The sequence below is a fragment of the Oryctolagus cuniculus genome, chromosome 18 (assembly GCF_964237555.1).
Source record: "Oryctolagus cuniculus chromosome 18, mOryCun1.1, whole genome shotgun sequence".
Lineage (NCBI taxonomy): Eukaryota > Metazoa > Chordata > Mammalia > Lagomorpha > Leporidae > Oryctolagus > Oryctolagus cuniculus.
Window position 1 is genome coordinate 19,970,102 of NC_091449.1, and position 24,978 is coordinate 19,995,079.

The window sequence follows — 24,978 nt, forward strand, 5'->3', positions numbered from 1 at the left end:
AGCACAGTTCCAGCACATGGTGATCGAACATGGAGAGCCAGCTACCGTCAGTGCTATCAGTATCAGGTTCCCCAGACTCGCTGGTGCCCAGGATGGAATCAAAATCAATGCAGAGACCAGATCACCTTACTACAAGTCGATCTGGTGGTGGCTCATCGGATTTTAAGGATCCTAGAAAGATTTCCCTCACTAGCTTCTTAGTGTCTTAAATATACTCACATATTTCCCAGAATACATTGGCTCTCATTTCTCATTTAAAAGGAAAAAAATCAGGGGCAGGAATTTGGCCTCACCCCAAGAGGCCACTTGGGATGCAAGTATCCCTTATCAAAGTGTCCAGGTTCAAGTCCCAGCTTCATCCTTGATCCTACCAGTAGCTTCCTACTAACGTGCACCTGGGGAGGCAGCAAGTGATGGCTCAAATGGTTGAGTCTCTGCCACCCACATAGAAGTCCAAGGCTGAGTTCTTGGCTGCTGGCTCCTGGCTGCTGCAAGCATACGGGGAGTAAGTCAGTAGATCATCTCTCTCTCTCTCTCTCTCGCTCTCACTCTCTCGCTCTCTCTCTCTCTCTCTCTCTCTCTTGCTCTTGCTTTCACTCTGTCTCTCTCTGCCTCCTCAGATAAATAAACATTTTTTAAAAAATCCACTGCAGTTACACATTCACACTGTGGGGAAGGAAAGGGTAACACAGAAATAAGAACTGAGAGCAAACCAGAAGGGACACAGAGAAGGGAGAGTTAAAAGCAGCAGCTGTGGAAAGTGGCAAAAAGCCTCAAGATCTCCTGGCTCCACAAAAAACACAGAACTGACTGGGTTAGTAAACAAAAATAAACACAAGCACAGGACTGGTACTTGGCATAGCAGGTAAAACCACTACCTACGACACTGGCGTCTCAACTGGGCATTGGTTCATGTCCCGGCTGCTCCATTTCCAACCCAGCTCTCTGCTAATGACCTGAGAAAAGCAGCAGAAGATGGTTCAAGTGTTTGGGCCCCTGCCACACACATGGGAGACCCGGATGAAGCTCCTGGCTCCTGGCTTCAGTCCAGCTCAGCCCTGGCCATTGCAGCCACTTGGGGGAGTAAACCAGTGCATGGAAGACCTCTCTCTCTCTCTCTCTCTCTTTCTCTCTCTCACTCTGACTTTCAAATAAATAAATCTTATTTTCTAAAAGGCATAATGGTTAGTTAATTTGACTCCAAAAGAAATAATGAGAGTAGCCGGCGCCATGGCTCAATAGGCTAATCCTCTGCCTTGCGGCGCCGGCACATTAGGTTCTAGTCCCGGTCGGGGCGCCGGATTCTGTCGCGGTTGCCCCTCTTCCAGGCCAGCCCTCTGCTGTGGCCTGGGAGGGCAGTGGAGGATGGCCCAAGTGCTTCGGCCCTGCACCTGCATGGGAGACCAGGAGAAGCACCTGGCTCCTGGCTTCGGATCAGCACAGCGCACCGGCCGCGGCGGCCATTGGAGGGTGAACCAACGGCAAAGGAAGACCTTTCTCTCTGTCTCTCTCAATCACTGTCCACTCTGCCTGTCTCAAAAAAAAGAAAAAAAAAGAAAGAAATAATGAGAGTAAAGGGAGGGAGGGTTAATATCACTGGGCTCCGATGAACAACATGCATTATTGTTGTTGCTATACTGATTCCCCGTGTGACACTTCACACGTGTCATCTCACAGTAAATCCAGAAAGGTCAGCATCGTGATGACCTTCAGTGTGCTGATGAGGAAACTCTCAAATAACTTTGTCCCCATGGTCATTCATCCACTGACCCTGAGATTCAAATCCAGGGTTGTCCAATCCCAAAGACCCTGCACCTAATCCTTCTCCTTCATATCCCTTCAACCATCAACACTTGCTGAATTAATGAATGACCCCCCTGAACCAAAGAGCTACTTAGAACCCACAGAAGGAGAGGGGATGACCAAGTGCCCAGGGGCTTGGAATGGGACAGTCAACCAGGAAGCCTGGAAGGAGCAGCAGAGAGAATGCTCACATCTGTCTAGTGAAGTGATTGCTGTTTGCCACAAAGAGCAAACATCGGGGTAAGGAAGGAAGTTGGGGTTGGTCTCCTTTGGAAACAAAAATGGAAATATATGAAAATGCTAGTTCCTGTACATGGTTTCTGTACATATGTGGTATGGGCAAAATCTATGAAACATCTGGTAAGACTTGCTTACATAAAGAAGGCCTTAGCCGCAGAGCGTAGACACAGTGCCCCAAGCCAAGGCCAAGCGAGGGTTCAAGTTTCGATTCTCTAACCTCATGGAAGTAACTTACACTTTCTGAGCCTCTCTCTCATCTCTAACTGTGCTACCAATAGGGCAGCCACTAGCCACGTGTGGCTACTGAGTATTTGAAATGTGGTTAGTTTGAATTGAGGTGTGCTATAAGTAAAAAAAAAAAAAAAAAAAAAAAAAAAAAAAAACCACACACTAAATTCTTTTGGATAAAAGTAAAATACCTCCTCAATAATTTTATAGGAACTGCAGGTTGATATGATAATATTGGAATATATTGAGTTAATGAAAACATACTATCAAATTTAACTTCACCTGTTTCTTCTGGACTTTTAAAAAATGTGGTTGCTCAGGACAATTTTACCATCTATGTGACTCACATTCATGGGTCTCTGGTCTACCAAATGTCATCATGGGGCTGATAGGAAATTCAAAGATGTCATATATAAGGCAGATGAGGCTTCCAGTTGTATGTTAAGCCCCCTCCTCCAAAGTAGCTCCAATCTACCACCAGGTCCGTTCAACTCCACATCCTCCAGCCGGGGTCTGGGATGGAAAGGATCCCCAGTGTTTATAAGCTAGGCTGACCCCTTGGAATCAAAAGTAAGAAACTTGATAGTGAAAAGGACCTCAGTCAAAGCAAGCTGTGCGTCTGGGGGCATACGGTTGTTTTTCTGTCCTTGTAAGAGATCTTTAATCATCCTATGAGTTCTTTCAATGATTGCCTGCCCCTGTGGCTTGTATGGGATACCTGTGGCAGACTGTATGTTCCAGGACCTCAGGAAGGAATTAAATTCCTGTGGTGTATACGCTGGCCCGTTATCAGGCTTTATTGTCCAGGGGACACCGAGGACCAGCAGGGCTGACTTAACCGCCTTTATCACATTTCTAGCCTTTTCTCCGGATTGGGCTGCTGCAAATACAGCCTTTGAATACGTATCTCCCACCACATGGACAAACTTAAGTTGACCAAAGGAGTTAATGTGGGTGACATCCACTTGCCAGAGCTTCTTAGGAGCAAGGCCTCGCGGGTTCACTCCTGCTTGTAGCAGTGGGCCTGACGGGGCGAGAGGGCACAATTCTTGCAAGAGTGCACTAGGTGTTTGCATTGGCTCATTGTTAGCTCCGGGAAAAGTGATTTTGTGTTGCTTTCTGCCATATGAAGTTTTTGGTGTAGAATAGGGGCTTGTTCTAGGTGTCTGATGGAAGCCATGTTGCAGGAGATAAGACGATCAACCTTTTCATTGCCTTGGAAATCTCACATAACAAGCAGCAAGTATGACCTGCAAACCAACGTAAGCACAGCAATGGAGTTTTTTTTCTGAACTTGAGCCTTGAATCCCCTGGGCGGTTTAAAGGGCCCTGTGCCTCCATCAGCACCAGCAGGTGGTATCGGGAGAGAAGCATCTCCCCAGACTGAGTTGTCCTGAGCCCTTCCAGCCCCCGAGGGCTGCAGCTCTACAGGCCCACACGCTGGGTCACCAAGGGGCGGTTCTGCTCTGCCTAGACCCTCCAGAGAGCTCCCCCAGCCTCCGATGCAGGAGCACAGTGTGTTGGCTCCAACAAGACGAGGGTGTCCATGGAAACGCTAGCAGAAGCGAGCCCGAGACAGCTGCTTGTGCGCTTATCTGGAACCCGGTGAGCAGCAAGACGAGTAACTTAATATCGGGTTTTAACCATGAATAAAACCCCACATGTGAGTGCATCCTCATACAAACAGATAACCGGGTAAGCGGACAGATGGAGAAGAGACAAATACTCCTGAGAGAGAACCCAAGTGGTCAATGGCTGACTCCGCTCCAGCAGGGGGAGCTACTGCCCCTCCCTGACAGATGTGGACAGTCCTCTGGTGATAACCCGTGGTCAGTCACAGCTGTCATGCACCTGGATGCCAGGTGACAAGAAGGGACCTGATTTCTTTGGTTTTCTTTCCAAACTCTCCAACCCCAGTCCAAACTACAAGAAGAGCCCCTGACAAGCTCTGTGTAGGGGACATTGGGTCATCCCTGGCCAGGCCTCCCCTAGAGTGGCAAGGTCAGAAAACCCAGGACAGGCTGAGAAAGCTCCCAGCCCAAGGACAGGTGGACAACGGGCAGCTGGCACTCAGCTCTGGGTGCTTCTTTGCCTAAAGCAGTTGCCGGATGTGAATCCTGTTTGGCACAGGGTTCTCCCTGGGCTCAAAATAATTGTGTGTCTTTTCTGCTCTGATGCCCAGCAAACCGTATTCTGTCATTGTTGGTGACAGAGTGCCTCCAGCCAAAAGAAAACAAAAGTGCTTAATCTTGAATTCATTTGGAAGGCAGAGTCACAGAGAGGCAGAGAGAAAGAGAGCGAGAGAGAGAGAGAGAGAGAAGAATTTCAGTCCGTAGGTTCACTCCCCAAATGGCTGCAATGGCAGCTGGGCCTCCTCTGGGTCTCCCATTTGGGTGCAGGGGCCCAAGCACTTGGGTCATCTTCCACTGCTTTCCCAGGCCATAGCAGAGAGCTGGATGGGAAGTGGAGCAGCCGGGACTCAAGCTGGCTCCCATATGGGATGCCAGCACTGCAGGCGGAGGCTTTAACTCACTACGCCACAGCCACAGCACCGGCCCCAGCCTACTGTGTTTAAAAAGGAATTATTGGGGCCGGTGCAGTGGCCCAGTGGGTTAATGCCCTGGCCTTAGGGACCGGTGTCCCATATGGGCACCGGTTCTAGTCCCAGCTGCTCCTCTTATGATCTAGCTCTCTGCTATGGCCTGGAAAAGCAGTAGAAGATGGCCCAAGTCCTTGGGCCCCTGCACCCGTGTGGAAGGCACAGAAGAAGCTCCTGGTTCCTTGCTTCAGATTGGCTCAGCTCTGCCTGTTGTGGCCATCTGGGGAGTGAATCAGTGGATGGAAGACCTCTCTCTCACTGTCCACTCTGCCTGTCAAAGAAAAAAAATAGAGTAATTATCCAGACTTACTTCCTATAATTAATTGACTTTGACACTTATCATCAGGACTTCTACCATGCACTGCAAATTCAAAATATTTGATTCTGATTAATTTTTAGAAGCCTATAGTATTTCTTTTTTATTTGTTTTTTCATCTATAGTATTTTTTTTTTTTTGACAGGCAGAGTGGATAGTGAGAGAGAGAGACAGAGAGAAAGGTCTTCCTTTTGCCGTTGGTTCACCCTCCAATGGCCGCCACGGCCGGCGCGCTGCGGCCGGCGCACAGCGCTGATCCGATGGCAGGAGCCAGGAGCCAGGTGCTTTTTCCTGGTCTCCCATGGGGTGCAGGGCCCAAGCACCTGGGCCATCCTCCACTGCACTCCCTGGCCACAGCAGAGGGCTGGCCTGGAAGAGGGGCAACCGGGACAGAATCCGGCGCCCCGACCGGGACTAGAACCCGGTGTGCCGGCGCCGCTAGGCGGAGGATTAGCCTAGTGAGCCACGGCGCCGGCCCTCATCTATAGTATTTTGAGCAGGAGAATCTTCAGAGCCCATGATCCAGAGAATTCTTTCTGCAACTATCACATATTGGTTTTTTTGTTTTGCTTTTTAAATATTTATTTATTTATTTGAAAGGCGTAGTTACAGAGAGGCCGAGATAGAAAGAGAAAGAGAGAGAGAGTCTGGAAAATTACTCTATTTTTTTTTTCTTTGACAGGACAGTGAGAGTGAGAGAGAAAGAGAGAGAGAGAGAGAGAGAAAGGTCTTCCTTTGCTGTTGGTTCACCCTCCAATGGCCACTGTGGCTGGCGCACCACGCTGATCCAAAGGCAGGAGCCAGGTGCTTCTCCTGGTCTCCCATGGGGTGCAGGGCCCAAGCACTTGGGCCATTCTCCACTGCACTCCCGGGCCACAGCAGAGAGCTGGCCTGGAAGAGGGGCAACTGGGACAGAATCCTGTGCCCCGACCGGGACTAGAACCCGGTGTGCTGGCACCGCTAGGTGGAGGATTAGCCTGGTGAGCCGCGGTGCCAGCCTGAATAATTGCTCTAGATAAAGACACTGTAGGGGCTGGCACTGTGGCGTATTGAGTAAAGCCGCTGCCTGCAGTGCTGGCCTCCCATACGGGCACTGGTTCCAATCCAGCTCCTCTCTCTCTTTTTTTTTTTTTTTAAGATTTATTTATTTATTTGAAAGAGTTATATAGAAAGATAAGGAGAGAGAGAGAGAGAGAGAGAGAGAGAGAGGTCTTCCATCTGCTGGTTTACTCCCCAACTGGCCGCGACAGAGTGAGCTATTCAAATCCGAAGCCAGGAGATAGGAGCTTCCTCTGGGTTTCCCACATGGAAACATGCAGAGAGCTGGATTGGAAGTGGAGCAGCCGGGACTGGAACCAGCACCTCTGCTGTGGCCTGGGAAAGCAGAAGATGGCCCAAGCCCTTGAGAAACTGCACCGCATGGGAGACTGTGGGGAGCAACTCGGACTAGACTGTTACTGGATTTGAGACTTATTCTATGCATCTGCTCTCCCACAATATGGCGCTGAGAAGGGAGAAACAGCTTCTACGCAGCTGCCTCCAGTTCAACCAATAAACTGTAGGACCTGCTCCTGATTGGAGGAGAGCAGCGTACTCGGTGTGTGGGTAGCAGAGTTGGGATTGGCGGAAAAGGACTATGAAGGAGGAGAGAGACAACATGCACCAGGAACATCTATCTGAAGGAACACCTGTGCAGCCCCCGAGAGAGCCGGCCAGCGGTGTGCCGCTCCCCCACGGAAGTGGGGAAGGTGGCAGGGGGAACTGCCCTTCCACAGAGGTGGAAGGGATGGTAGCCAACCTGGGAAGAACCAGCAGCAAACCCGGGGAGGGCCGAGCAGACAAAAGAACAGCGCAGGGTCCTGTGTCGTTCCTCCACAAAGAGGGGCAGCGACAGGAGACTGGTAAGAAGCTCTTGGCTCCTGGCTTCAGATTGGCACAGCTCTGGCTGTTGCGGCCAACTGGGGAGCGAACCAGCAGATGGAAGACCTCTCTCTCCCTGCCTCTGCTTCTTCTCTGTGTAACTCCGACTCTCAAATAAATAAATAAATCTTTTTTAAACAAGACATTGCAAATGTTAAAAATTAAAATTTAACCTGTTTTGTTAAAAACAACCTTTTAAAGATAAAAATAACGTGGTTGTAGTTCAATTATTCCAGACTATATTCTCACATATAGGGGTAGTGCTAGAAAGAATAGGAAAAAACATGAGAGGACAGAGTAAATACCTGAGATAATAGAGAAATATCTGTTCAAGTGCTTTTCAGTGCAAGAGTAGCTGGTAGAATTAAAGACAGCGTGTGATGTTACAAATCAGTCAGAAACAAGAGTGTAACTCCTCATGCAAAAGGGAGAGCACTGAAAGTAGCCATGAAACGTAAGCCAAAACCTTAGAAGAGAGTGACTGAAATTAGAACACACCAACCACAACCACAAAAAATGGGTTAAATTTATTATAAGAATCTCAGAGTAAAATTTTTTTTTGACAGGCAGAGTGGAGAGAGAGAGAGAGAGAGAGAGAGAGAGATCTTCCTTTGCCGTTGGTTCACCCTCCAGTGACTGCTGCGGCTGGCGTACCACGCTGATCAGATGGCAGGAGCCAGGTAATTGTCCTGGTCTCCCATGGGGTGCAGGGCCCAAGCACCTGGGCCATCCTCCACTGCACTCCCTGGCCACAGCAGAGAGCTGGCCTGGCAGAGGGGCAATCGGGACAGAATCCGGTGCCCCGACAGGGACTAGAACCCAGTGTGCCGGCACCGCAAGGCGGAGGAATAGCCTAGTGAGCCAGGATGCCGGCCTGAACTCAGGTATTCTTATATAGGACCTGGCTCCAGCGGCTTTACCACTGCACCAAGGGCCTGCCCCCAATGTTTTTCTTAAGCTTTAGGTGTCTTCGCATCAGGAAAGGAGTGGCAAATCCAGACCCAAAATGCAAAGTCATCGTAATCAGTCATTGCTTTCTTTTTCCACTTAACGTGGCCAACTCTTCCCTGGGCTCTTCTGGGGGTTCCTACAGACCACAGAGCCTGAACCCCAGCTACTCTGCTCCAAAGTGGCCCAGACACCCAATGGGGACGATATGGCAGCACCATACTACGTCTTCCTTTTTTCCACAACCTTGTTCTCTTTCTACCTGTTTATGTTGTAAAGTTTTAGAATTTTTATTTACATTTGTTTATTTGAAAGGCAGAGAGACAGAGATCTCCTGGCCACTGATCCATTCCCCAAATGGCTGCAACAGCCAGGGCTGGGCCAGGCTGAAGCCAGGAGCCCCAAACTCAATTTGGGTCTCCTGTGTGGGTGACAGGGATCCAAATATTTGGGCTGTCACTTACTCCCTCCCAGGGTCTAGGCCAGCAGGAAGCTGGAATTCAAAGTGGAGCCAGGCCTCAAATCCAGGCACTCTGATAGGGGCTACCAGCATACCAAGCTGTGTCTTAACTGCTGCACCAAATGTCCAAAACAATGGTGCAAGGTCTTTTAAAAAACAAACAAAAAATCTGCCCATTAGCATCAGAGTTGGGGGAGGGGGGAGCAGGTTACAGGTACAGATTCTGAAACTCTGCAGTCTTAAGAGACTGGGTGGCTGCAGCCTCATTTTGAGTATCCATCCCAGTGCAACAGGAGAGAAACAGGACTCATTTATAAAAATATCAAGCTCCTCACAACTGGACACGTGTCCATTTCTAGCTCCAAACCAATCAGGAGCGAGGAGTGTCAGATCCTCACCGGCAGTGACCCCTGCTGCCCTGGTAGGGACTCCTGAACGTTCAAGCATGCCCAAAATGGCCTCATGTGAACTTTCCGGGGTGATGGTATCAAGCACCATTGCTGTGGTGTGTCGTGTGCAAAAACAGTGAAAGCCAAATCAGCGGTGCCTGTGCAGATCACCTAGCTGGGTGCCAAATGCTGTCCTGTGCCCAGGGGTTTGAGCCAGATTGAAGTGCCGTGTGCACTGGGGGAACGGGCATGCCTTCCCACCCCCATGAAAGCACCTGTTCGGCTCCCATAGGACAGCAAGTTGATGGAAGCTCACCCTGCTGTGCTGTCCCTGTGTTGGAGCATGAGCGCCCCATAAACCCTTCTGGGCTGCATATTGGCCCCTTGTCAATTTCTATCTGCAAGTGAGCCAAAGACCCTGGGCTTGGTAAGGCCACTGTGATGTACAAATAGTTCCACTTTCTGGAAGCAGGTTTGTGACAATGTTTCAGGATCACCTTTTGCAGCATGAGTTAATCAAAGAAAAAAAGACAAAGGTTGTCCCTTGCATTCTTCATTAAAAAAATTTTATATATTTGAAATGCAAAATGAGAGAGAGAGAGAGAGCAGGAAGGAGGAAGGGAGGGAGGCAGGGAGGGAGAGAGAGAGAGAGATCTTTCATCCACTGGTTCATTCCCCAAGTGCCCACAGTAGCAGGGCCGAGTCGGGCTGAAAGCAGGAAATACAGCTGCATCTCCCACGTGGGTGGCAGGAACCCAGCACCTGGGCCTTCCCCTGCTGCTTCTCCTGCACATCGCAGGAAACTGAATGCAAGTGCAGACGGACACCGCACGCAGGGGCTCCAGCCACCGCGCTGGCACATCGCCTGCCCGTGTTCTCCACCTCCTTTCAGGCTCGGGACCTTCCACGTCTCACCTGTCGACAGGTGTGCTGGCCTGCCAGGTATGTAGCCTGCTTCCTCGCCACCCCCCCCCCCAGCACCAGGTGAACACCATGCTCCCCATCAGCAGCTTCCTGCCTGACTCGCAGGCGCACACCTGTCCTTTCCCAAGGTCCTCCTGGGGGACGTCAAGCACACACCTGTGGGGCCTGTAGAATCAAGCTTTTTTTTTTCCTTGAATTTTTATTTTGTTTAAAGGTTTACTTGAAAGTCAGTTACCGAGAGAGTCGAGCTTATTTTTTAAAACTAGAGGCTTACCTGAACATCTTGCTCCCCCAAGCACAGAACCTAACAATTCCCATGCTCTCTCTAATCTGGTCTTCTACTATTTTGTTGGTTGCCCCAATCAATTAACACATTTCCACATAGAGCTTAAGAAACCTTGTGCCCACCCCCACCCCCCATTGAAATATTAAGGAATTCAGCTGTAAAAGCTTCCTGGCCCAGGATTTGGGGGGGGGGTGTCGAGGTTTCTTTCATTTTTTAAAAAAATATTATTTATTTATTTGAGTGCTAGTTAGAGAGAGAGGGAAAGACAGAGAGAAAGGTCTTCCATCAGCTGGTTCACTCCCCAGATGGCCAGAGCTGGGCCAATCAGAAGCCAGGAGCTTCTTCTGGGTGCGGGGACAGAGCCTTCCAAGTGAGAACTCTGGTGGCTGCTTCAGTCACAGGAGCTGCAGACCCCGGCCCACTCAGAGGACGGGGTCGTGCACACTTCCGCTAAGACAAGCAAGCCCAGCACAGAGACCTGGGGAGCGCGGCCCGCTGGACGCTGGGGGTGGACAGCCCAGCAGGCCCCGCGCGCTCCCGGCGGGGAGGCCAGCCCAGGTCCCCAAGCCCCCGGGCGCCCCGCGGCCCAGGAAGCGAGCCGCGCGCCCAGCACCGCGGGGCCCCACGCCCCTCCCCGCCGCACGGCGGCGCTGCGCAAGGCCGGCCGTTGTCCGGGCCGTTGGGCGCCCACGTGGCTTCTGGACGCCTCGAGGCCGGCGCGGGGGCGGGCGCCATTACGAGAGGGGTGTGGAGGCCACGAGGAGCCCAGAGCGCGCCCGCGGCGGCGGCGTCGGGTGGGAAGACGAGGCGCGGCACTGGGGGGCGTGGCGGCCGGCCTGCAGGCGGGGGCGCGTCCAGGGCAGGAAGCTGGAGTCCCCGTGGAGCTGGTGGGCGCGGCCCCCGCAGAGGCCTGAGGCGTCCGGCGCGACGGCAGGGGCCGCCCCCGGGGCGACGGCAGGGGCCGCGCGGCTCGCCACGCCCGCCACGCCCGCCGCCGGGCGCGTCGTCCAGGGCAAGCGGGCCAGAGGCGCGGCGAAGATGCTCCAGGTCCTGGTGCTCCAGGTGAGCGAGCGGCCCGCGCACGGACGGTCGGGCCCGGGTCGGTGCAGGCGGGGAGGCTGGAGTGCGGGTGGGGGTCGCTTCAGAAGGGGGCGCGTGCGCTGTTCCCGACGACCCCGGAGGGCGGTTGCTGCGAGCTGTCCCGTACTAGGTGTGCGTGCCTGACTCGGGCACGTTGGCAGGTGTGTCGGTGCCCCGCACACCCCAGCCCACGTCCGCCCTAGGTTAGGGCCCTCGCGGGGAACCGTGGACCTGGCTCCCGCCCTTCCCCCGCCGCCCTCGGGGCTCGGCTTCCGGACCCCCCCCCACCCTCTCCTCACGCGGGTGTCCTGGTCCCCGGGCGGGCATGGGCCGCCACCTTGGAGACTTGAGGTGCAGGGAGGGCTCCCGAGGAAGCCGGAGGGGAGGCGCTGGAGGAGGGAGTTTACAAACCGGAGCCAGGGTGTGGGATGGGGAGGGGCGCCGCGAAGGAGGGGGATGGGTGGTGTTTGTGTTCTGTGGATTCACCCGACCAGAGCGTCACACACCCCCGAAGCCGCTGACTCCTTGCAAGGAGGCCTGGCTCTCAGACTTTTCAATCTGTTTTATTTATTTGACAGAGTTACAGACAGTGAGAGAGACAGACAGACAGAAAGGTCTTCCTTCCTTGGTTCACCCCACAAATGGCCGCCACGGCCGGGGCACCGCGCTGATCCGATGGCAGGAGCCAGGAGCCAGGTGCTTTTCCTGATCTCCCATGGGGTGCAGGGCCCAAGCACCTGGGCCATCCTCCACTGCACTCCCTGGCCACAGCAGAGAGCTGGCCTGGAAGAGGGGCAACCGGGACAGAATCCGGCGCCCCGACCGGGACTAGAACCCGGGGTGCCGGCGCCGCTAGGCGGAGGATTAGCCTAGTGAGCCGCGGCGCCGGCTATATTGTTTTAGATAAATAGTATACCTTTATGGTTGCAAATACCTAACACAAGTGCAACTTGTTTGACCAGCAGACCCAAATGCAAACATGTCAATAACTTAAAAAAAAATTTTTTTTTTTAGTTTTTCTGTACCAACAAATTGAGAACAGCCTATTTATCATTTATTTAAGTCAGGTGCACCAGAAAGGTAATTTGTGTTAAATTAGCCGTTTTTAATAATTTTTATATAGACACACAATCTGCACATAAGTATCTGGCTCCTGCCATCGGATCAGCCCGGTGCGCCGGCTGCAGCGGCCATTGGAGGGTGAACCAACGGCAAAAAGGAAGACCTTTCTCTCTGTCTCTCTCTCACTGTCCACTCTGCCTGTTGGAAGAAAAAAAAAGAAAAGAAAAGACAAAAAAAAAACAATTAATGGGGCTGGCTCTGGTGCAACAGGTTAACGCCCTGGCCTGAAGCGCGGACATCTCACGTGGGCGCCGGCTCCTGGCTTCAGATTGGCACAGCTCCGGCCATTGCGGCCAATTGGAGAGTGAACCAGCAGATGGAAGACCTCTCTCTCTAACTCTGACTTTCAAATAAAGAAATCTTAAGAGTGTTAATTTTTTTTATCTATGACGTCAGTAACCACCCGAGGCTCTTGACATGAGCTGCATAGGTTAAGGAAGCCTTTTGAGTCCACAACTCTCAGTATTTGGACAAGGCCAGAAGCAAAGTGGAAGTTCTCTCCTCCCTTTAGAGAAAAGTACATCCTCTTTTGATGGCTGCTGCTTTCCACTGGGGCCTCACGGAGATCCTTCACGTAGAACATTTTTTGCCACAGTGTCTTAGCTTTCTATGCTTGACATGTAAAACAAGTCCATATTTAAACAGACTTTTAAAACTTTGAAACTTAGCCGGCGCCGTGGCTCAATAGGCTAATCTTCCACCTTGCGGCGCCGGCACACCGGGTTCTAGTCCCGGTTGGGGCGCCGGATTCTGTCCCGGTTGCCCCTCTTACAGGCCAGCTCTCTGCTGTGGCCAGGGAGTGCAGTGGAGGATGGCCCAGGTGCTTGGGCCCTGCACCCCATGGGAGACCAGGAAAAGCACCTGGCTCCTGGCTCCTGCCATCGGATCAGCGCGGTGCGCCGGCTGCAGCGGCGGCCATTGGAGGGTGAACCAACGGCAAAGGAAGACCTTTCTCTCTCTGTCTCTCTCTCTCACTGTCCACTCTGCCTGTCAAAAATAAAAAAAAAAAAAACTTTGAAACTTTTAGAACTCAGCTGTTTTTAAAACAAGTAGAACTTAATGAGACAAGGATTATCTCAGTAGGATACAAAAAGACTATTTTCCCAAATATCTATTAACACATGTATTTCATCAACCTCATTGCTTTTACAGAGGATCAGATTTTAACCTTACGTCAAAAAAAAAAAAAAACAGATTGATAACTTTTGAAGCTAAAAAAAAAAATTTTATAACCATGTAAGGCTTCCACACACCTTTTGCAGCTTACCTAAACCGTTTTATCTTTTCCATTCCAATTTACAATCTATGTCCTTTCTTTATTATTTCACTAAGAAGCACAGTTTTGACTTGGCAACCTTTTTTCCATCTGTTGATTTTCTTGATTTACATTGAAAATAGCAATTTAAAAGCATATCCCGAATTTCAACCTTAGTTACTTCTGAGCAGTCTTGAATTATGTTTACTTATAGACAGCTTATGAAAACCTATTTGTCAACAAATCCAGAGTTTTTCATAGACTGTAAGGTGTTAAGAGTACCTAAGTTTACATGTAGACACATGTATCTCATTTACCTTTACCCAATTTACATTTAGCAACTACACAGATTGTTAGGGTTGGAGTAGCTGGGGTTCTGGCCTTTTGTACCCCACCCCCCCCTGCCGCCCCGGGATGAGAGAACTGACATCAACGGAGACAGGCCACTTCATTAAGGCAAAGAGGGAAAAGCATCCTGTTCTAGAAAAGTCTGGTCTGGAGTGCACTTGGGGCTGGGGTTTTATCTGGTTAAGGAGGGAGTTTGCCACTGTCGCTGTGGGGGAGGGAGAAGACTTTGCAGCTGGTGGAAAGTGGAACTGGGGGCTCTGGGAAGCCTTGGGAACTTTCCTCAAATCTAATTAGAAAGCTGCCGTGTGCAGCTCATCTATTTAATTAGTTGTTTTGCAAGAAGTCTGGGGGAGGTTGCACCTGGTTCCCCAACCAGAGGAGGTTGCACTGGTTGTCAGAAGGAAGGGAGGAAATGGGGAGGGGGTGGGCTGAGGGCAGAAGGAATGCGGAAGGGGCGATGAGCCCTTTACAGATGACTGAAGATACTGGCATTGTATCATACTTTGTCTGAATTAATGTCAGAATTACATTTATATGGAATTTTGTTTTTTATAAAACTAGAAATCAGTTTTATCAACCTGAGATCTGTTAAATGGCCATTTTTCATTTAGTCACCTGCTGTCTGGCAAGGGTTAGCATCATTGCAGAACCTGTAATGGTTGCATAGAAGCCAATAGGGATAACAGTTGAAGCCTTCATAGGTAAGCAGATGACAGCCACATTTCATTCCCAGGACAGATTTCTCTTTCTTCTTTGGACCTTGGGAAAGCCTCTAGCACAACTTCAATGGTGTCAGCTAGAAACAAGTTTAAGTAAAAGACAAAGGCCTCTGCCACACTTGGGGAGGCTCGGTTCCTGCACCCTGCTTGGCTGTTGCCGTGAGAGCACAGGCTCTTGTTCTGCAGGGAGGGCTCTGCTCCGGCACTGAACCCTGAGCTGCTTCCCGCCCTCTGGTTGGCGGGCTCCACTCTTTCCTTGGGGTGAGTGTCCAGGCTTTTTTGTTTGTTTGTTTGTTTGTTTTTTGTTTGGAGGCCAGAGACTAGTTAAAGCAGTGAAAACAGATTTTATTCAGTACCTCCTGAGGAGAGCTGAGCTCCATTACCAGTGGTGCGGAGGTGCCTGGGTGTTTTAAAGGGAGGGCTGGGGTTGGCACAGCTCAAGGGAAGAGTGAGAAGAGGTCATTCAGGGTAAATGCGGTGATCCCAGCTGTGTGTGCTAGCTGGAAGTTATGGAAGTTAGCACGCTGTCTTCTTGCAGAAACTGGCATGGCGGCCCTGGCCTCATAGGAGTGGCTACTGAGCAGGGACACACTTCCAGATTTGTAAGCTTTTTTGAGTGAAGCCTCTAAGAACGGAAGGTTGGGGCCTGCCTCAGATGATAGCCTGAACAGTCAGTTCTTCTGGCATTGTGGAGCTTTCTCTGGCAGGCAGGCAGGCAGGCAGGCAGGCTTGCTTATTTATTTATCAGTTTTATTTAAGAGTGACAGGGGGTGGGGGAGAGAAATAGCTCTTATCTACCGATATACTTCCCAAACGCCTACCATAGCCAGGACTGGACTGAAGCCAAAGCTGGCAGTAGGGAACCCATTCCAGGTCTCCTGCATGGGTAGCAGGAACCCAGTTGGGCCATCACTGCTGCCTCCCAGGCTCTGCATTAGCAGGAAGCTGGAGTCAGGAGCTGGAACTGAATATTGAATCTTTAGCACTCTGGCGGGGGGATTCAGTGAGTGTCATGACTGTTAGGCCACATGCTCACCACTCAAGTGAGCACTTTAATGAATAATTGCAGTCATCCCAGGGTTGTGGCCTTGTGCTGCTGGAAGCCGGAATCTGGTTGTCTCTGAGTGCGAAGGACTGAATGGAGCCACATGCCCGGAGTGCTGTTTCTAGGGGCAGCAGCTGTAACTGCGTGCTCCTCTGAGCCCTGCACTGCTCACTTACTCAGTACTCCTTGCTGTCTCCCCCATTGCCGTTCAGGACTTGGCAAGGGTGGGAGGGGTGTTGATGTGCAGACATCAGGGCTCCCTCTATGGCTCTATTTCAGAATTTCTCCCCCTAATCCTCACTGGCACCGACAGCTCTGATTCCTCGAGCCACAGTGTGACTTTGTGTTGCGTTGTTGCCACTCTGTACAACTGGGAGGTGTTCTGGGATAGTGCCCAGTGAAGTTCCTTCTTTCGAGGGTCAGCTCTCCAGTGTCTGTTGCTTATGCTAGCTCTTCATTTATTTTGTGTTTTTTCAGGGTTCATAATTGTGCTGTGTGTGTAACTTATACACTATTTTGCCCTTGCCAGAATGACTGCTGTTCATTTTCCAGTTATTTATTATGAGAATAGTCAAACATTCAGAAAAATAATACGATTACTAAGATGAACTCTTCTATTCCTGCCACTGGTAACTTAGACTCCACATCTCTGGGTGTTTCTGCTTCCATACCTTTTCAGTAGACAGAGTTAGGAAAAACCTCTGAAAACTCGTGCGTTCTGGCCGGCGCCGTGGTTCACTATGCTAATCCTCCGCCTGTGGCGCCGGCACCCCAGGTTCTAGTCCCAGTTGGGGCGCTGGATTCTGTCCCAGTTGCTCCTCTTCCAGTCTAGCTCTCTGCTGTGGCCCGGGAAGGCAGTGGAGGATGGCCTATGTCCTTGGGCCCAAAACCTGCATGGGAGACCAGGAGGAAGCACCTGGCTCCTGGCTTCAGATCGGCACAGCATGCTGGCTGTAGCGGCCATGTGGGGGGTGAGCCAACAGAAGGAAGACGTTTCTCTCTCTCTGTCTCTCACTGTCTAACTCTGCCTGTCCAAAAAAAAAAAAAAATCATGAGTTCTTTTTTAAAATTTAATTTTATTTATTTGAAAGAGTTACAGAGAGAGGTAAAGACAGAAAGAGTGTTCTTCCATCTGCTGGTTCATTCCCCAGATGGCTACAACGGCCGGAGCTGTGCCAATCCGAACCCAAAAGCTTCCTCCAGGTCTCCCACGTGGATGCAGGGGCCCAAGGACTTGGGCTATCTTCTACTGCTTTCCCAGGCCACAGCCGAGAGCTGGATCAGAAGTGGAGCAGCTGGGACTCGAACCGGCACCCATATGGAATGCTGGCGCTTCAGGCCAGGGCTTTAACCCACTGCACCACAGCGTCTGCCCCAAATCATGAGTTCTTAGTGATGTTGTCAATCAAACTTAATTTTGGGGGGCTGGTGCTGTGGAATAATAGGCTAAGCCTTTGCCTGTGGTGCCGGCATCCCTTATGGGCGCCAGTTCATGTCTTAGCTACTCCTCTTCTATCCAGCTCTATTGTATGGCCTGGAAAAGCAGTAAAAGATGGTCCAAGTATTTGGGCCCCTGCACCTGCATGGGAGACCCAGAAGAAGCTCCTGGCTCCTGGTCTCGGATCTGCCCAGCTCTGGCCATTGTGGGCATTTGGGGAGTGAACTAGCGGATGAAAGACCTTTGTCTCTGTCTCTCCCTCTCTCTGCAACTCTACCTCTCAAATAAATAAAATCTTTTTAAAAATTTAATTTTCCATTTTATAATTCTTTTCCCTAACAATAAAAATCTTGGTTTCTAATAACAAGAGTAGATAAGACCCATTCAGAGAATTCAGTCGAAGTTTCATCCTTATTCTTTCTACTCCATTCTTTTCTCCTGTAGGAGGTAATCTGTATTTGTTTTGGTTCATCTGCTGTCATTTAAAAAATATGAGCAGGCTGTATATATATTCATACTTATTTTTCTTACACAAAAAGAATACTAAAAATGTTCTGAACCTTTTATATATATGGATGTTTTAATAGGTATTTTAATAATAAGAATATTTTTAATATTTATATTTTTAAGCTACAGGAGACCAAATAGAACTGATTGCTTTATGAGTTGTACTACATAATTGAGAATTACATATTATTGATTACATGTTTTAAATTTTATCTTTGGCTCTTTGGTATGACCATTTAAGATAAAGGTAGTTGTCAAAAATGATAGATCACTTAAATTAGAAAGTTACATGGTTCTGAGGTTTATTTGGTTTTAAAAGAAATCATGCATGATTTTATAATCTTTTAAAAATTCTGCAGGTTGAAGACCCAGATTGCTTCTGGGTTATTATAAAAGGATGTAGTCCCTTTTTGGATCATGAAGTCGACTATCAAAAACTAAATAGCGCCATGAATGGCTTCTATAACAGCATGTGTAAAGATACAGAAATAGGGCCGGCGCCGCGGCTCACTAGGCTAATCCTCCGCCTAGCTCGCCGGCACACCGGGTTCTAGTCCCGGTCGGGGTGCCGGATTCTGTCCCGGTTGCCCCTCTTCCAGGCCAGCTCTCTGCTGTGGCCAGGGAGTGCAGTGGAGGATGGCCCAGGTGCTTGGGCCCTGCACCCCATGGGAGACCAGGAAAAGCACCTGGCTCCTGGCTCCTGCCATCGGATCAGCGCGGTGCGCCAGCCGCAGCGCGCCGGCCGCGGCAGCCATTGGAGGGTGAACCAACGGCAAAAGGAAGACCTTTCTCTCTCTGTCTCTCTCTCTCACTGTCCACTCTGCCTGTCAAAAAAAAAAAAAACAAACAAAAAAACAAAAAAAAAGATACAGAAATAAAACCATCAGTGTTGGAAGAAGGACAGGTATGTATCTGAATGCACTTTATTTATTGTATCTTTATTATTTATTTATGTGCCATCAGTTACCCGTAAGCAGGTTTTGAAGGTCTGGGTTCTGCAGGAGGCAGCCTGTGAGTTGGTGCTGGTCAAACTGGCTGTGAGTAGTATTCTCTGGCACCCCCTCCCGGGCCTGAGCTCTGTGCCTTTTGACTTAAAAAAGCAACTTATAAAAAGTAGTAGCAGCCAGGACTTGAACTGACACACATATGTGATGCCAGCACTGCAGGCAGTGGCTTTACCTGCTGCACCACAGCACCGGCCCTGTTAATAGGCTTTTTAATTTCTGCTTGTTTGCTGGGTGAACATGATCTCTTGTTTTAACTTGCATTTTTTCACTTGCAAAGTTGGGTATCTCTTTAGTGTTTATTGTGTGTGTGTGGAGAGAGACTGATTTACCTGTTATTTTAGATTGATATTTCTCTTTAGTTATTTGACTTATTAGAAATCTAATATTTGTTTAAAAAGAAAAGCTCATTAAGTATTTTTTATGTGAATAGTTTTAGAACTGCTATATTGTACTTTATCCTTGTAATTTTTTTTATTCGAAAGTCAGAGTTAGAGAGAGAGAGAGAGAGAGAGAGAAATATCTTCTATCTACTGGCTTACTCCCCAGATGGCCACAATGGTTGCTTCTGGGCCCGGTGGAATCTGGGAGCTCCATCTGGGTCTCCCATGTTGGTAGCAGTGGCCCAAGCACTTGGGCTACATTCTGCTGTTTTTCCTAGGCCATCAACAGGGAGCTGGATTGGAAGTAGAGCGGCCTGGAAATGAACCGGTGCCCATAATGGGATGGTGGCTTCACAGATGGTGGCTCCACCTGGGACCCCGTAACACCTGCCCCTGTAATTATCTAGATGTAGTGTAGATACTACCTTTCTTAGTAAAAATAAAAATAACTACTACTTTTGAACATTGATTATGTCTAGGCTGTGGGGTAAATGTTCTCTATATACTTCCTCGTTTTTTTTTGTTTGTTTGTTTGTTTGTTTTGTAAGAGTTAGAAGTAGAGTCAGCGAGAGAGCGAATCCATTCCTTCCATTGGTTCTCTCACCAAAAATCCGCAGTGGCCAGAGCTGAGCTGATCCAAAGCCAGGAGCCAAGAGTTTCTTCCAGGTCTTCCACGCAGGTGCAGAGACCCAAGGACTTGGGCCATCCTCTACTGCTTTCCCAGGCCATAGCATAGAACTGGATCAGAAGAGGAGCAGCCAGGACATGAACCACTGCCCATATGGGATGCCAGCACTGTAGGCTGGGCTTTAACCCACTGCACAACAGCACGCCTCCCCCCCCCCCCCCCCATTTGATCTTTAAAACAACTCTTGGAAGGAATGGATCTTGTGATACAGCCGAGTAAGCCACTGCTTGGGGCACCTTTGGTTCCATACTGGAGTACCTGATGTAAGTCCTGGCTGCCCACTTCCAGGACAGCTTCCTGCTAATGCCCTAGGAGACAGCAAATGGTGGATCGAATCCTGAATACCTGCCACCTGTGAGGGAGACCTGAGTGGAGTTCCTGGCTCCTGGTTTCGGCATGGTCCAGGCCCAGTTGTTGGAGACATTTGGAGAGTGAACCAGTAGATAGAAGATTTCTCTCTCTCTCTTGCCCTCTCTGATGCTCTGCCTTTCAAATAAATAAAAATGAATAAACATTTAAAAAACTAAAATAACTCTTGAAGTATGGTGGTAGCATATGTGATAGATCCAAACAAGAGAAATGTAAAATATATTATTCTGATCTTGACTTTTTATTTTATTTTTATTCCTTCTAAATACTGGTTTCTCCTGATTTTCTACTGCCTATACCATTTCCTATGATTTTCTTTCCAAAGCATAGGCGAGATGTAGAAAGGTTAAGTCGATAGAGATCAAGTGGGAGGTGGCGAATGGGTGCTCTAGTGGGCAGAGTGAGGACCATAGCAGCCACTTCCCCATAGCTGCCCCTATATTGTTGGCTTAGCCGACATGTACTGATCCCTCTCTGTGCCAGCCTGTGGAGATGCAGTGATCCCAGAATCGCTGCCCCAGGGAGCTTGTGTTTTGATTTGTCACAGGTAACTGATGTTGCAGCAGACAGTGCCAGGTGGTGAGCACAGGTCACCTCACTGGGGCCCTGGGATGTGAGTTTGTGTTGGTGCAAGCAGCAGTGTGGAGAGAGGTGTGTCACAGGAAGCAGCTGGGGTCTTTATCCCCACCCAGAGCAGGGCCAGAGCTGTGCTCTGTTGTGTGCATCGTGTGCTTGATTGGTCATGCAGAAAGAGCCCTGTGTGTGGTTTACAAAGCAAGGTTAGTGTACTAACTAAAGTGTCCTTGGCCCTCACCGGAGTGTTGCAGTGTTCCCACTGGTTTCCTTTTTCTGGTCCAGGGTCTGAGCCAGGCCTCCAGCTTGCCTCCAGTGTCCTGTCTGGTTAGTCTCCCAGAGTCTGGGACAGTTCTTCAGTCTTCCTTCATGGCCTGGACGCTTCTGAAGAGTCCTGGTCAGTTATGCTGCAGAGGAACGTTCAGTTTGACTTGGCCTGATGTTCTCATGATCAGACTGAGGTTGTGCGTGTTGGCAGAGAGAGAGAGAGAGAGGTCTGCCATCCACTGGTTCACCCCCCAACTGACTGTGACGGCTGGAGCTACGCCGATCCAAAGCCAGGAGCCAGGAGCTTCCTCTGGGTTTCACACACAGGTGCAGGAGCCCAGGGACTTGGGCCATTTTCTGCTTTCCCAGGCCATAGCAGAGAGCTGGATCGGAAGTGGGGCAGCTGGGACTAGAACTGGCACCCGTATGCCATGCCAGCACTGCAGGCAGCAGCTTTACCTGCAACACCACAGTGCCAGGCCCTAGCAGGCATTCTGAATTTGCTACGGTGAGGTTCACTTTTTCCATCATTCCTTCTACAGTTTTAAAACTTTAATTATCTTTTTAAAAAAGATTTATTTATCTATTTGAAAGTCAGAGAGAGAAGGAGAGACAGAGAGAGAGAGAAGTCTTTCATCTACTGCTTCCCTGTCCAACCAGCTGCAATGGCCAGAGTTGAGTTGACCTGAAGCCAGGAGCCAGGAACCTTCCCTGGGCCTCCCACATGGGCACAGGGGCCCAAGCACCCGGGCCATCCTCTGGTGCCTTCCCAGGTCATTGCATAGAGCTGGATTGGAAGTGGAGCAGACAAGATCCGAACTAGCACCCACATGGGATGCAGGATGCTGGCACCACAGGCCTAGGCCCTAAGACGTTGAACCACAGCACTGGTCCTTTATTTATCTTTTTTGAAAAAGATTTTCTTGGCCAGCCCCGTGGCTCACTAGGCTAATCCTCTGCCTGCAGCTGTGGCACCCCGGGTTCTAGTCCCAGTCAGGGCGCCGGATTCTGTCCCAGTTGCTCCTCTTCCAGGCCAGCTCTCTGCTGTGGCCTGGGAGTGCAGTGGAGGATGACCTGAGTGCTTGGCCCCTGCACCTGCATGGGAGACCAGGAGGAGGCACCTGGCTCCTGGCTTCAGATCGGAACAGTGCGCCGGCTGCAACGTGCTGGCCGTGGCAGCCCCTTGGGGGGTGAACCAACGGAAAAAGGAAGACCTTTCTCTCTCTCTCTCTCTCTCTCTCACTCTCTCTCTCACTCTCTCACTCTCACTGTCCTACTCTGCTTGTCAAAAAAAATAAATAAAATAAAAAATATTTTTTTTAACTTTTATTTAATGAATATAAATTTCCAAAGTACAGCTTATGGATTACAATGGCTCCCCCCCATAACGTCCCTCCCACCCAGAACCCTCCCCTTTCCCACTCCCTCTCCCCTTCCATTCACATCAAGATTCATTTTCAATTCTCTTTATGTACAGAAGATCAGTTTAGCATACATTAAGTAAAGATTTCAACAGTTTGCTCCCACACAGAAACATAAAGTGAAAAATAATAGATGATTTTTAAATGATGATGAAATCAGATCAGACCTATTGTCATGTTTCATCCCAGTGAGAGTCAAGTTGGGAATTAATTTCTCTTTTTTTTTTACAGAAGATCAGTTTAGTATACATTAAGTAAAGATTTCAACAGTTTGCACCCCCATAGAAACACAAAGTGAAATATACTGTGTGAGTACTCGTTATAACATTAAATCTCACTGTACAGCACATTAAGGACAGAGATCCTACATGAGGAGTAAGTGCACAGTGACTCCTGTTGTTGACTTTACAAATTGACACTCCTGTTTATGGCATCAGTAATCTCCCTATGCTCCAGTCATGAGTTTCCAAGGCCATGGAAGCCTTTTGAGTTCTCCGACTCCTATCTTGTTTAGACAAGGTCATAGTCAAAGTGGAGGTTCTCTCCTCCCTTCAGAGAAAAGTACCTCCTTCTTTGAAGACCTGTTCTTTCCACTGGGATCTCACTCACAGAGATCTTTCATTTAGTTTTTTTTTTTTTTTTTCTGCCAGAGTGTCTTGGCTTTCCATGCCTGAAATACTCTCGTGGGCTTTTCAGCCAGATCCGAATGCCTTTAGGGCTGATTCTGAGGCCAGAGTGCTGTTTAGGACATCTGCCATTCTATGAGTCTACTGTGTATCTCGCTTCCCATGTTGGATCACTCTCCCCTTTATTTATTCTACCAGTTAGTATTAGCAGGTACTAGACTTGTTTATGTGCTTCCTTTGACTCTTAGTCCTTTCATTATGATCAATTGTGAACTGAAATTGATCACTTGGACTGGTGAGATGGCATTGGTACATGCCACCTTGATGGGATTGAATTGGAGTCCCCTGGTATGTTTCTAACTCTACCATTTGGGGCAAGTCAGCTTGAGCATGTCCCAAATTGTACATCTCTTCCCTCTCTTATTCCCACTCTTATGTTTAACAGGGATCACATTTCAGTTAAATTTCAACACTTAAGAATAACTGTATTAATTACAGAATTAAACCAGTCATATTAAGTAGAACAGACAAAAAAAATACTAACGGGGATAATGTATTAAGTTGTTAACAGTCGGGGCTATGCTGATCAAGTCACCATTTCTCATAGTGTCCATTTCACTTCAACAGGTTTCCTTTTTGGTGTTCAGTCAGTTGTCACCGATCAGGGAGAACATATGATATTTGTCCCTTTGGGACTGGCTTATTTCACTCAGCATGATGTGTTCCAGATTCCTCCATTTTGTTGCAAATGACTGGATTTCATTGTTTCTTACTGCGGTATAGTATTCTAAAGAGTACATATCCCATAATTTCTTTATCCAGTCTACCGTTGATGGGCATTTAGGTTGGTTCCAGGTCTTGGCTATTGCGAATTGTGCTGCAATAAACATTAGGGTGCAGACCGCTTTTGTGTTTGCCAATTTAAATTCCTCTGGGTAAATTCCAAGGAGTGGGATGGCTGGGTCGAACAGTAGGGTTATCTTCAGGTTTCTGAGGAATCTCCAGACTGACTTCCATAGTGGCTTGACCAGTTTGCATTCCCACCAACAGTGGGTTAGTGTCCCTTTTTCCCCACATCCTCGCCAGCATCTGTTGTTGGTAGATTTCTGTATGTGGGCCATTCTAACCAGGGTGAGGTGAAACCTCATTGTGGTTTTGATTTGCATTTCCCTGAGTGCTAATGATCTTGAACATTTTTTCATGTGCCTGTTGGCCATTTGGATTTCCTCTTTTGAAAAATGTCTATTGAGGTCCTTGGCCCATCTCTTAAGTGGGTTGTTGGTTTTGTTGTTGTGGAGTTTCTTGATCTCTTTGTAGATTCTGGTTATTAACCCTTTATCTGTTGCATAGTTTGCAAATACTTTTTCCCATTCTGTCGGTTGTCTCTTCACTCTCCTGACTGTTTCTTTTGCAGTACAGAAACTTCTCAATTTGATGCAATCCCAGTAGTTGATTTTGGCTTTGACTGCCTGTGCCTCCCGGGTCTTTTCCAGAAACTCTTTGCTTGTGCCAATATCTTGAAGGGTTTCTCCAATGTTCTCTAATAACTTGATGGTGTCAGGTCGTAGATTTAGGTCTTTAATCCATGTTGAGTGGATTTTTGTGTAAGGTGTAAGGTAGGGGTCTTGCTTCATGCTTCTGCACGTGGAAATCCAGTTTTCCCAGCACCATTTAGTGAATAGACTGTCCTTGCTCCAGGAATTGGTTTTAGATCCTTGATCAAATATAAGTTGGCTGTAGATGTTTGGGTTGATTTCTGGTGTTTCTATTCTGTTCCACTGGTCTATCCATCTGTTTCTGTACCAGTACCATGCTGTTTTGATTACAACTGCCCTGTAGTATGTCCTGAAGTCTGGTGTTGTGATGCCTCCGGCTTTGTTTTTGTTGTACAAGATTGCTTTAGCTATTCGAGGTCTCTTTTGCCTCCATATGAATTTCAGCATCATTTTTTCTAGATCTGAGAAGAATGTCTTTGGTATCCTGATTGGAATTGCATTGAATCTATAAATTGCTTTTGGGA

General features: G+C 48.9%; 1 long non-coding RNA gene across 1 annotated transcript; it reads left to right on the top strand.

The window, feature by feature from the left end:
- The first annotated feature begins 9,153 nt into the window (after window positions 1–9,153).
- Window positions 9,154–18,101, top strand: LOC138846502 (uncharacterized). The gene is made up of 2 exons (XR_011384025.1): window positions 9,154–11,175; window positions 17,987–18,101. It is a non-coding gene; the product is annotated as an uncharacterized lncRNA (long non-coding RNA).
- The last annotated feature ends 6,877 nt before the right edge of the window (window positions 18,102–24,978 follow it).